Source organism: Neomonachus schauinslandi, chromosome 13 (assembly GCF_002201575.2).
Source record: "Neomonachus schauinslandi chromosome 13, ASM220157v2, whole genome shotgun sequence".
Taxonomy (NCBI): domain Eukaryota; kingdom Metazoa; phylum Chordata; class Mammalia; order Carnivora; family Phocidae; genus Neomonachus; species Neomonachus schauinslandi.
This window is the reverse complement of record NC_058415.1, coordinates 50,794,442-50,806,466: the sequence shown is the minus strand read 5'-3', so window position 1 is coordinate 50,806,466 and position 12,025 is coordinate 50,794,442. Positions and strand designations below refer to the sequence as shown.

Below are 12,025 nucleotides of genomic sequence, written 5' to 3'. Positions count from 1 at the left end.
GCTATCACTCTTCCCTTAAAAAGATGCATTTGGAAGGGAATCAAGAGCCAGAGGAATATATGCATCTCTCATCATTTGTCCCTACATCTCTTTGGATTGCTCCCAAGTAATACATTTTTCTCTTTCTCTCTTCTTTGGACTAATAGGAAACATGATACCATTCCACAACGCTGGGGGAAAAAACATGGGTTAAAAACAAACAAACAAACCTTTGCCAACAGGGAGAAGAAGGGTAGCCACACTTGGCTTCTCAAAGAGTATAAAGGAGCGGGGGCCCTAAGGCAATAGGCACAGCTGTGGCCTGTGGCTTCTTGAAAGAGTTCAGCCACTGACGCTGTGAAAGGTGTGACTGCAGGTGCATAGCAGGTGCCACAGAGGAATCTGCTACTGGGGACGTGTGCCTCAGAAAAATTGCCAAAGACAGACCCCATCTGGGCTCACACTGTATCAGCTCCTGTGCCTAACACCTTTCCCTACATTATAGTGCTGTCTTCCCCAAGTCCCGCTGGGGACAGGCATGCAGTTGTTTCACCTCAAGCATGGTCTGAAGGGTTCTGGTCAAATCCAGTGCTTAGTTCTTGACACGTCCAGCATCATGGCTGCGTTTGCCAAATGAGTAAGTAAGACGCATATTGAATTTCACGCATCTTTTATGCTTTGGGGATTGATATTATTTTTCCTTAGCAAAGACCTTGCAAACACTTTTTAATATTTGCCTAAAATGTGTCTTATCTGTAAGGAAATGCTTTCCATCATGACATGGCATCTGCCAAGTTAACAAATGATTGTCCAACACAGTTGAAGCATAATATCCTAAAATGTTATTTTGCTTACTCTGTCACTTGTGGGCTATACAGCACGTCATCTAATCTTTCACAGTAACATTTGCTTATTAAATTGCATTGTGGTACACTCAAAATGTTTATTAATTGTTTTTGCACTTAGATTTTCTTGTATTCAATGTTGCTCTGAATAATGACTCATTAAGTAAGACAAAGAAATACTTTTCTCTACAAAGAGTCATAGATGTGGATGGAGCTAGAGTGTATTATGCTAAGTGAAATAAGTCACTCAGAGAAAGACAAATACCACATGATTTCACTCATACGTGGAATTTAAGAAACAAAACAGATGAACATAGAGGAAGGGGGGAGAAAAGAGGGAAGCAAACCATAAGAGACTCTTAATGATAGAGAACAAACTGAGGGTTGATGGAGGGTGGTGGGTGGGGGATGGGCTAAATGGAGGATGGGCTGAATGGGTGATGGGGATTAAGGAGTACACTTGTGATGAGCACTGGATGTTATATGTAAGTGATCAATCCCTAAATTCTACTCCTGAAACCAATATTACCCTTTATGTTAACTAACTAGAATTTAAATAAAAACTTGAAACAAACAAACAAAAATAGCCATAGAAAAATAGACACACAGATCAATGGAACAGAACAGAAAGGCCAGAAATAAACTCACAGTTATATGGTCAATTAATCTTCAACAAAGGAAGTATGAATACGCAATGGGAAAAAAAACAGTCTCTTCAACAAATGGTGTTGGAAAAACTAAACAGCTACATTCATGAATGAAACTGAACCACTTTCTTACACTTTACACAAAAAGAAATTCAAAATGAATTAAGGACCTAAATGTGAGACAAACCATAAAAATCCGAGAAGAGAGCATAGGCAGTAATTTTCTGATATCAGCCATAACAGCATCTTTTTAGATATGTCCCCTGAGACAAGGGAAACAAAAGCAAAAATAAACTATTGGGACTGTATTAAAATAAAAAGCTCTGCACAACAAAGGAAATAACCAACAAACTAAAAGACAACCTACTGAATGGGAAAAGATATTTGCAAATGACATATCCAATAAAGGGTTAGTATCCAAATATATATAAAGAACTTATACAACTCAATGCCAATAATAATAATAATAATAATCCAATTTAAAAATGGGCAGAAGACATGAACAGACATTTCTTCTAAGAAGACATACAGATGGCCAACAGACACATAGAAAGATGCTCAACATCACTCATCATCAGGGAAATGCAAATCAAAACCACAATGAGATACCACCTCACACCTGTCAGAATGGCTAAAAGTCAAAAACTCAAGAAACAACAAGTGTTGGTGAGAATGTGGAAAAAAGGAACACTTGCACACCTTTGGTAGGAATGCAAACTGGTGCAGCCACTGTGGAAAACAGTATGGAGCTTCCTCAAAAAATTTAAAAAAGAACTACCCTATGATTCAGTAATTGCACTACTGGGTATTTATGCTAAGAATACAAAAACACGAAATCAAAGGGATATATGCACCTGATGTTTATAACGGCATTATTTACAGTAGCCCAATTATGGAAGCAGTGTATGTGTATGGAAGCATACACATACACAATAACATAGTATTCAGCCATAAGAAAGAATGAAATCTTGCCATTCACAACAACATGCATGGAGCTAGAGAATATTAGGCTAAGTGAAATGAGTCAGTCAGAGAAAGACAAATACCATACGATTTCACTCATATATGGAATTTAAGAAACAAAACAAATGAATAAAGGGGGACATAAGAGTCAAACCAAAAAACTGTTTCTTCACTGTAGGAAACAAACAGAGGGTCACCAGAGGGGAGGTGGGTGGCAGGATGGGGGAAATAGGATAAAGGGGATTAAGAGTAAGCTTAATTTTTTTTTTAAGATTTATTTATTTACTTGAGAGAGTGAGAGCATGCGGGAGCAGTGGGAGGGGTGGAGGGAGAGGGAAAGAGAGAATGTGAAGCAGACTCGTCGCTGAGAGCAGAGCCCAACGTGGGGCTGAATCTCACCACCCTGAGATCATGACCTGAGCTGAGATCGAGAGTCGGACGCTTAAAGGACTGAGCCACCCAGGTGCCCCAAGAATACACTTATCTTGATGAGCACTGAGTAATATATGGAATTGCTGAATCACTATATTGTACACCCGAAACTAATATAACACTGAATGTTAACTACACTGTAATTAAATTTTTTTAATAAAAATATTTTTAAAAATTATTATAGAAAGGATTGTGGACCTAAATCAACACCCATATAATAGAACTTAATTGATTAAGAAATTAGAGATTGAGCCATTTTTCAAACTGTATTTCAAGGAGTTATTTCTCGTTTTCTAAAATGTTGTTCCAGAAGCTTCTGAGACTGGTGGAGGTGAAATTATCACACGTACATGCTCTCAAGGAGCCACTCAACTTCTGGTTTTTTTTATACTTACACTTCATGTAAGCTTTCATTTGGCAAAAAAAAAATATTTTGCTTAATAAAAACATATAAAACCTCAAAGATCACCACTTTTAACTACTTTTCTTTTTACAGATGAAAAAACTGAAAGGTTAAATGTGATTATCAATGAAAATACATTCCAATGCAACACAACATGCTTATTCTCATTAGCCTGCTGTCACTCTCTTCCCACATTCAAGTTCGGGACTGCCGCAAATAGTGAAGTTCTGATTAACCCGGCTCCCCGGCCTTCAAATCACTGGCAGGCTAAGCAGAAAAAGCAGGTTAAATTACTGCATACTGAGGCCATTTCTTTATGCTTCTTCTCACCTTAGAATTGTAGTATTGGTGAAGTTTCATTGATATGTGTTAGGGTAAGATACCATGTCTTCAGAACAACTGTATGAATGATTTCTTGGAAATTTGATACTGACCACATGTAAAACCTCTTTCCAAGGTGTTCTTGGATGTTTCGCCTTTGTAACAGCAGTAGATATCTTAAACTTCCAAATATTTAAAATGTCAATGAACACTATCTTAGCCAAAGCATTTTTGGAATGAGGGAATTGGCAAAAAGCCAAAGAAGCCAAGCCAACCCCCAAACTTTCCAGGATATTTGGCGGAATATTTTTTTTTTATTTACTGTCCAGAAAAGGAAAATTATCTATAGTTTAAAAACCTCTCATAAAGCCATTTATATGTCCATCCATCTACTAAACAAATGTCCTGAGCACTTCCCTTGTACCGGAGACTGTACTCCATCTTGGAGACACAACAATGAATAAAGCTGATGATCTCAACCCTCACGTAGCTTACAGGCAAATGGGAAAGACAGATGTGGGAAACTAAGTACATAAATAAATGTAACCCTGGAACCATGATAAATACTATGAGAAAGAATGTGGCTCAGGTAAATCTCCCTCAGGAAGTGACATCTGGCCTGAAAGAGAGATGGACTTACTCAGGTAAAGCAAAAGGGATATGAAAAGACAGAACAGTTTTCCCCGAAAGGGTAACTATGAAGCAGGCTTTTAAGAATGATTATTTAATAGGACTCACTTCTAGAATGTTCTTTCTTAAATCTATCCTAAAGTTGGCATTAGTTTCTTCTTACTGGATCCTAAGAACTACTAGAGCCATTTCTATGTGTCTATGTTAAAATATTTTTAGTATCTTCTCTGCTTTCTTGCCTCCTCTGAAGAAATCCAGTTCCCGGGCATGCTTCCAACACTTTAATCTCTTTTTGTTCTCCATGATCCTTTTATGTATGTAGTAAGTCTCTGAGCAATAACGTTATCCTCAAGGTTCCTTCCAAGAAGGTATTGGGCAATTAACGAGAAGATACCAAAACGTACAAGACTAGAAATAACTAAAGGAAGTTGCTAACTTTTTTATTGTATATTTGGGAGTTTGGAGTTAGACAAGGACATCCTTGATGTGACTAGGCCTTGCCTCTCTAACAACAAACTGTTCTCACCAGGAGTTGTGCCAAGGCAGTTTGCCCAAAGGGCATGCCTGTTTCCCATCCCTGCCTCCCAGCCAAATAGGGTCCTTGTCTGTCTCCTGGAGGAAATGGCACCCTCTCCCCACCTTAGAACACCAGGATAAGTAACACATGTTCTAGTTAGAATTAGCATAAGTCAGTTGGCAGGAAACTTTTTATTTCCAGGGAATAGGAGAACGTCCACACTGTGAGACTTCACTGAGTATCAAGCACACATGTACACTTACTTGCAAGCTCTGTTCCATATGGTAGGGGTGGAGGTAGCATGGTACCATCACATCAAGGCTTGTTTAAACTGAAGGGGACTTGAGAGACTGCCCGGTGCAAGCCTCACAATGTATAAAAGGTAAACTGAGGCCTATAGACAAGAGACTGATCAGTGATCACATGAAAGGCAATGGTAAAGCCAGTCCCCAAATGTTGATTTCTCTCCAGGGCCCTTGCTGTCACCGGGAGTAGGAGTGTAAATGGACAGATCTTTAATGTGAGGGAATTTGGAATGTTTACAGATCTGGCAGGATGGTACCTGGAGAATCCTGGAGCTTGGTAGAAGCTGAGGCAAGGGAGGAAAGACCTTGAGGAGAGGCAGCCAAAAATCCGGAAAGGGTACAGGACAGAGAGATTGGGAATACCCAGAAATGAAGTCCGCCCACCTCGCAAATTTCCCCAAGCCTTGCAATGCTGCCTTACAATCTTTCCCGTCCACTTCACCCTGAGAGAAGACTGCTCCTTAATTGGACCACGTTCATTTGCACCAGGAAATGTATCAGCTGTGAGAGGAATCCACATTTGGTGCCAGGCCACCTATTCTTTCTGGGCTCTTCTCCCGATTCAATCACCTGCCAAGTTCACCTCTACACTTAGGCTGCCCAAAGGTATGCATGTCTACTTCTACAACCTAATATCTATATCCTCCTAGACAGAATTAAACAAAACTCTTTAACTCCTCTGTGCCCTGATCTCCAGTTCCTGATAGAGAAGCCAATTTGATTGACTTGCTTGCACAAAAAAGAGAATAATCAAGAATAGCCTAAAGTGACCACACACTGAGAACAAACAAAAAGAAGAACAAACAAAAGAAATGAGTCTGTAATGGAAAAAGTTTAGGATCATGATAGTTGCTATGAAGAAAGTGACAAAGGAAGAAGGATAGCCTTGCCAGCAGGCCTCAGATTATACCCTATACGGACAAAAGCTAGCACTCTTTATCATACACTACTTAATAGGTACTGTGCTGGGTGCTTCACAAACACTGTATACCAAAATTCTTACAATAATAGTGAAGAAAGGTATTTATATTCCATTTTATAGGTCTACTGACACCAACTCTTTTTGGGTTCCTGGACCCAATTCCAACGTGGGAGTTCCCCAACATCCCACACCAAGCAATGCTTGGACACCAGCAAGGTGTCTGAGAATTCCACCCAATTCTGACATTACGTACCCGGAGAGAGCATCAGATTCCACAGAGTAAGGGCTCACTCAGTCTTGTAAAACTACCCACCCCCACCCTGTTTCAGACACCAGTCACAAGTCCAGGCTGTTATCTGTGCTTCTCCACTGGGCTACAGATTAGAGGTTCCCAAACCCTCTTCCTTGGACTTCAATGCCAGCTGCAAGGGCAGGGTGTTCCTTGTACTTCTGACTGACCAGCTATAAAGCAGAGGTTCCCGGGCCCTCCACCTTAGGAGGTTTGCTGGAGTGGCTCCTTTTAATTTGCTAGAGGGGCTCAAAGAACTCAGAGAAAAAGGTTTACCAGTTCATTAAATGATATGATAAAGGATACAAATCAAAAGCCAGATGAAGAGGTACCGAGGGCAAGGTATAGAGAGAGGTCTGGGAGCTTCCATGCCCTCTCCAGGAGCACCACTGTCCCTGAATCCCCAGCTCTGTGCTCACCAACCTGGAAGCTCTCTGAACCAGTCCTTTTGGGTTTTTACGGAGGCTCTACTCACTGACTCATAACTTAGTTATTGGCCATTGGCTGATTTAACCTCCAGCTCCTCTCCCTTCCCCAAAACTTTAAGTTCCAACCCTCTAATGGAAAAACTTATATATATGTTATATATAAGTTATATATATATATATGTTATATATAAGTTATATATAAAACTTAAAGTGTTGGGGCACCTGGGTGTCTCAGTCGTTAAGCGCCTGCCTTCAGCTCAGGTCATGATCCCAGGGTCCTGGGATCGAGTCCCACATTGGGCTCCCTGCTCAGTGGAAAGCCTGCTTCTCCCTCTCCCGCTCCCCCTGCTTGTGTTCCCTCTCTCACTGTCTCTCTCCCTCTGTTGAAAAATAAATAAAATCTTTAAAAAAAATAAAACTTAAAGTGTTAATACATGTAATACATAAATAAATTAGTGTCAATTCATAGATTTAGAAATACAAATAGCCAACTAGTAGGTTGAAGAAGAAATGGTTGCAATATTTTGTATTTTCTTGGAAATGCACTTATAGGACATGCTTGCGATACCCACAGTAATTGTAAAGTTATATATAAGCTAACCCTAATTCATCACTTACTACATGTCAGCTGCTGCTTCAAGTGTATTACACATAATCATCACCATAGCAATCTTTTGGAGTAGGCACTGCAACTCTCTTTGTTTTATAGAAAAGGAGACTAAGGCAAAGGGAGGTTAAGTACTTGGTCATGGTCACACAGGTAATTAGTGGTAGAACTGAGATTCAAATTTAAGCAGACTGGCTTCAAGACCCATTAACAATTAAACTAAACTCATATTACACCATTTCACATCAAAAATGTTTCAACAACTCAGTGACAACAGGTCGGTCTTTTCAAGAAATAGTGTTGGAACAATTGGACACCCATATGCAAAAATAACTGAGCCCTGAACAAAAATCTCCAACCTTAAAAATTAACTGAAAATGAATCCTGTAAAATGTTAAAATATAAAAAGTTGGGGATATGGAAGAAAAATCTTCATGATGTTGTGGTTAGGCTGTGAGTTGTTAGCTATGACACCAAGTGTGATCCATAAAGAAAAAAAATGAAAAAATTAGATTTTATCAACATTTAAAACTTTGGTCTATAAACGACAGTGTTAAGAAGACAAACTACAGACTGGGAGAGGATATTTGCAAGTCACATATCCGACAAACAACTCGTATCCAGAAGGCATTAAAAAACACTCTCAAAACTCAACAATAAGAAAACAATTCATTTTTTGTAATGGGCAAAAGACTTGAGACATTTCACCAAAGAAGGCTTATGGATGGCAAAAAAGCATACAGAAAGATGTCCCATTTCATTAGCCATTAGGGAAATGCTCATTAAAACTACAATGAGATACTACTATACACCTATTGGAACAGCTAAAAACAAAACTATCAATCAAAAAAACCCTGATAATACTAAGTGCTAGCTAGAACGCACAGAGACTGTACCTCTCATTTGTTGTTGGTCGTAATGTAAAATGAATGGGAAATTGTGTGAAAATGCTTCAACATTTTTTTTATAAAGTCAAACTTATATTTATCATATCACCCAGCAAGGCTACTCCTGGTATTTACCCTAGAGAAATGAAAATTTTTGTTTATGCAATGAATGTTTATAGCAGCTCTACTTATTTATAATCACTCAAAACTGGAAATATCCAAGCGACCTTCAGTAGATGAATGCATCAACATCCACACAATGGAATACTACTCAAAAACAGAAAGGAACAAACTGTTGGTACTTGCAACAACATGGTATTATGCTGAGTAAAATAAGGCAGCATCAGAAGGCTACATACTGTATAACTGCGTTTATACGACATTCTGGAAAAGGAAAGCCTTTTAAGGATGAAGAGCTGATGAGTGGTTGCCTGGGATTAGGAGTGGGAGAGATTTGACTACAGAGGGTCAGTCCGATAAGACTTCTGCGGTGATGGAATGGTTCTGTACCCTGATCGTGGTGGCAGCTGCACAAATCTCTAAAACATTAAAACTCATAGGGCTGTACACACACACAAAGTCAATTACGCTGTATATTAATCTTTTAAATTACTATAAAAAGCTATCTTCCATAATTACTGGTAAAAATATGCAAAGACACGGCAAGGATATTCATCACAGCTTATGGCTACAAATTGGAAACACCACGAAATTCATGAATAGGAGCACGGCTAAATAAATGATGGTTCTTACATACAATGGAGTATTAGAAGCTTGCATGGATTTATGTCCCTGATACATTAAGAAAACAAGATGTAAAAAACAAAATAAAAATAAAATAAAGACAAGACACTGACCAATTATACATGATCTCATCTTTGCCAAATATAGAGAAAAGCCTAGAAGCCATACACCGATTTAATAACAGTGGTACCTTTGGATAATGAAATTGTCAGGCTTAGAAATCAAGGGTGGGGTGAGGAAGACGGAAGACGTTCACTTACTGCTTCACATACTTAGTGTTGTATTTCTCTTGTAGTTTTAAAATAAATATTTTTATTTACAGAAAAGCATACACAAATAATCTAATGGCAGTGTTCTAATTAATAACTGACATGTCTGTTTCCATCCTTAGACAGTGAGCTCCCTGAAGAAAAGAACTGCTTTGTTCATCCTCAACTTTCCAGCACCAAGCACTGTGTTTGACAGACTGCATGTATTCTCAGTACGTTTAAGATGAATGGGAAGAACTCCACAGTAATTGAAAGTAATACATCTTAAACACAGGTGACTTTTTTGTGAATTACTAATTGCCGGCACCATCAACAGGATGGTAGAGTAGCTAAAAGTTTTGGTCTTGAAATTCTGTCTCATTTTACTCAACTGTAAAATGGGAGAATGACACCTAAATCACCGACTTCTGTGTCAAGGACTAATTTTGTCAGCCTGGCACAAAGCCAGTTTGATCACGTGAATCTCTATCAAATCATGGTCTGCGTTAGCCTTAGGGGTAGGTTGGGTTTTGTTTTTTTTGTTTTTTGTTTTTAAGTCATCTTGGAACTCAAGCACCCACAGAAGGAAGAACTGCTAAGGGCTTTGTGTCCTGCTGTGTGCCTACCCTCCCACACACTTCAAACCCGCAGGAGCAGGAAACAGGCCGATCCTGAGCTAATGAAGATTCCCTTTGTTTCCTTCAAAAGTACTTTGATTCTTGTCCCCTTTCTTACAGGACTGACCTTAACAGGAAACCAATTCTCGGCACATGCAAGTGATTCTAGGAAAGCAGTCTCACAACCAGCTTGGTGACATGGGGGCAGCGTGGGGGTCGGGGGGACAGGGGGGCCACGTGAAGATAACATAAGCAGTCGCTCCATGAGTTTTTGCTTCGCCTCAGGGAAACCACTCACCTAACCCAATGGCCCCCCACTGTGTTTGTCCCCGGGCCATAGCACCCGCTCTGACATTTTCTTCATTGTCTTTAAAAAGTGAGTCTGTGCACCCTCTCTTGAAAGTATATTTCCTATACTTTGCTAGTCTTTACTCTTAAACAGGACAGTAGCTCTGCCTTCTAGAAGCATCGAACCCTCTGGCTCACCAATGGGGTCATGATCTTAACTCATAGTAGAAGAGGGCTCAGGGGCCCTCTGCCCTCGTATTGTTTAGTTTAGAAATTCCTTTATGACAATTCTGGAATCTGTTGTCTTCTGGGCCTTACATGAATTATTTCTGTGAAGGAGGTCACCTATTTCTGGAAGCAAAGCAGCGTATCTGGTCACATTCCCTCCCCCACATTAAAAAAAAAATCCTTTGTACTTCCAAATTACGGACACATTTGCCAGGTGGAATACCAACTAAACTTTCTGTCGGGTTTTCCCCTATCATGCTGCAGGCCTGAATGTCTCAAGAGGTACTAGGCTGTGTGTCTTCCTAAGAGAGGGTTCCTGAGAAGCCCTGGGTGCCCAAGTTAGTGTAATCCCTGGGGGCCCCTGCCAAGCCCCACATTTATTCCAGTGACAATGACATCATTTCAAACATGTCGGCAGCTCTTCTTAAGGACTCATCTTTGGAATCTCTTTGCATGAGCCACACTCCTTGCCTGTAAGGCCCTCCTCCAGTGCTTTTATGTCCACCTTCAACCGGCTAACTCTTGCTTAGCCCACAAGGCCTGGCTAATGCTCTCCCGTACCCTGGGAAGCCTCCCAGGTGCCACAGGGCAGGTGCACGGATGTGGTACCTAATACCTATGGCCCTGTGAGAGGCTGTGATCCTACAGATCCTACAGCTGCTGGGCAGTTAATCACTGTAATGGTTTGGGAGAACGATTCCTTTATCTTCCCAGTTAGACCATGTGGGATGTACTTAGATTGTTCTGGCAGCAAGGAGACAGAGGCTGTCTGGGCAGTCACTTGAGGGAAAGCAGTCCAAAACCAGGAAAGCCAGAGAAGCCATCTCATTAAATGTTCAAGTCAGATACTCTGGGCATAGATAGGCTGGGTCCATTTTTAAGTCAACTTTAATGCACAAATGTGAAGGTCATAGTGTGAGAGTCTCTCCTGCTAGGGCCAGGCTGTTCCTCAGTTCTATTTTGACAAGGTGTGCCCCACACCAGCCACTCTCCTACCTCCTCCACCCAGCGCTGGGTCCATGGAGGCCCCCTGTGTTTGATTGGGTTCTGCTAGTAGGAAGCTCCAGAAGGAGACTGGAGGGTGGAAGGAGTGTGTAGCCAGGGCGTCTGTTCTCCCAGCTCTCCCGGTGCTGAGCCATCTACAGAAGTCACAGCTCTGGTGGACAGTGCTATGTTGCCACTGCTCCATCTGGGTTCAATAACGGTTCCTTTCCCTCGTGCCTTCAGGTCTATGCTCATTTCAAACCACTGTCATTTTTCAGTTGAGTCCTTTATGTAAACACAGTTTTGTGCTAATGCCTGATAACTAAAACAGATAAAACTATGCTTCCTGTGCCTTGGCAGGGAAATCAGAGCCCAGCATTGTCCCTACTCCCCCAACCTTGAAGCAGTCCCTTGGGCACCTCCCTAGAGCCATTTGTTTAAGCAGCCCCATTTGCATATCAGTATTATCAAGTATTTGCTAGTTTGGTGTTTCAATAGCATTGTATCAATTACACAGGAACAATTACTAAAATTGCTAGTAACACAATAGCTACCACTTATCAAGTACCTACTATCATTCAGAACTTTAAGTGCATTGTTTTACATAATTCTCTCAACAACTGTATCTGTCATTTATATCTCCGTATACCACTGGTGACGAAAGTGATTTAGATGAGCCAAGCAACCCGTGATGACTACATGGGATCTTAAATGTCAAACATCCGCAACAGAGTTAAAATT

At 40.5% G+C, this 12,025-nt stretch overlaps 1 protein-coding gene across 1 annotated transcript in view; it reads right to left on the bottom strand.

Annotated features, from left to right (window-relative positions):
• The window catches only part of TEK (TEK receptor tyrosine kinase), a 93,475-nt gene that overhangs the window by 55,086 nt on the left and 26,364 nt on the right, over positions 1–12,025 (bottom strand). The gene's annotated exons all lie outside the window — the stretch shown is intronic.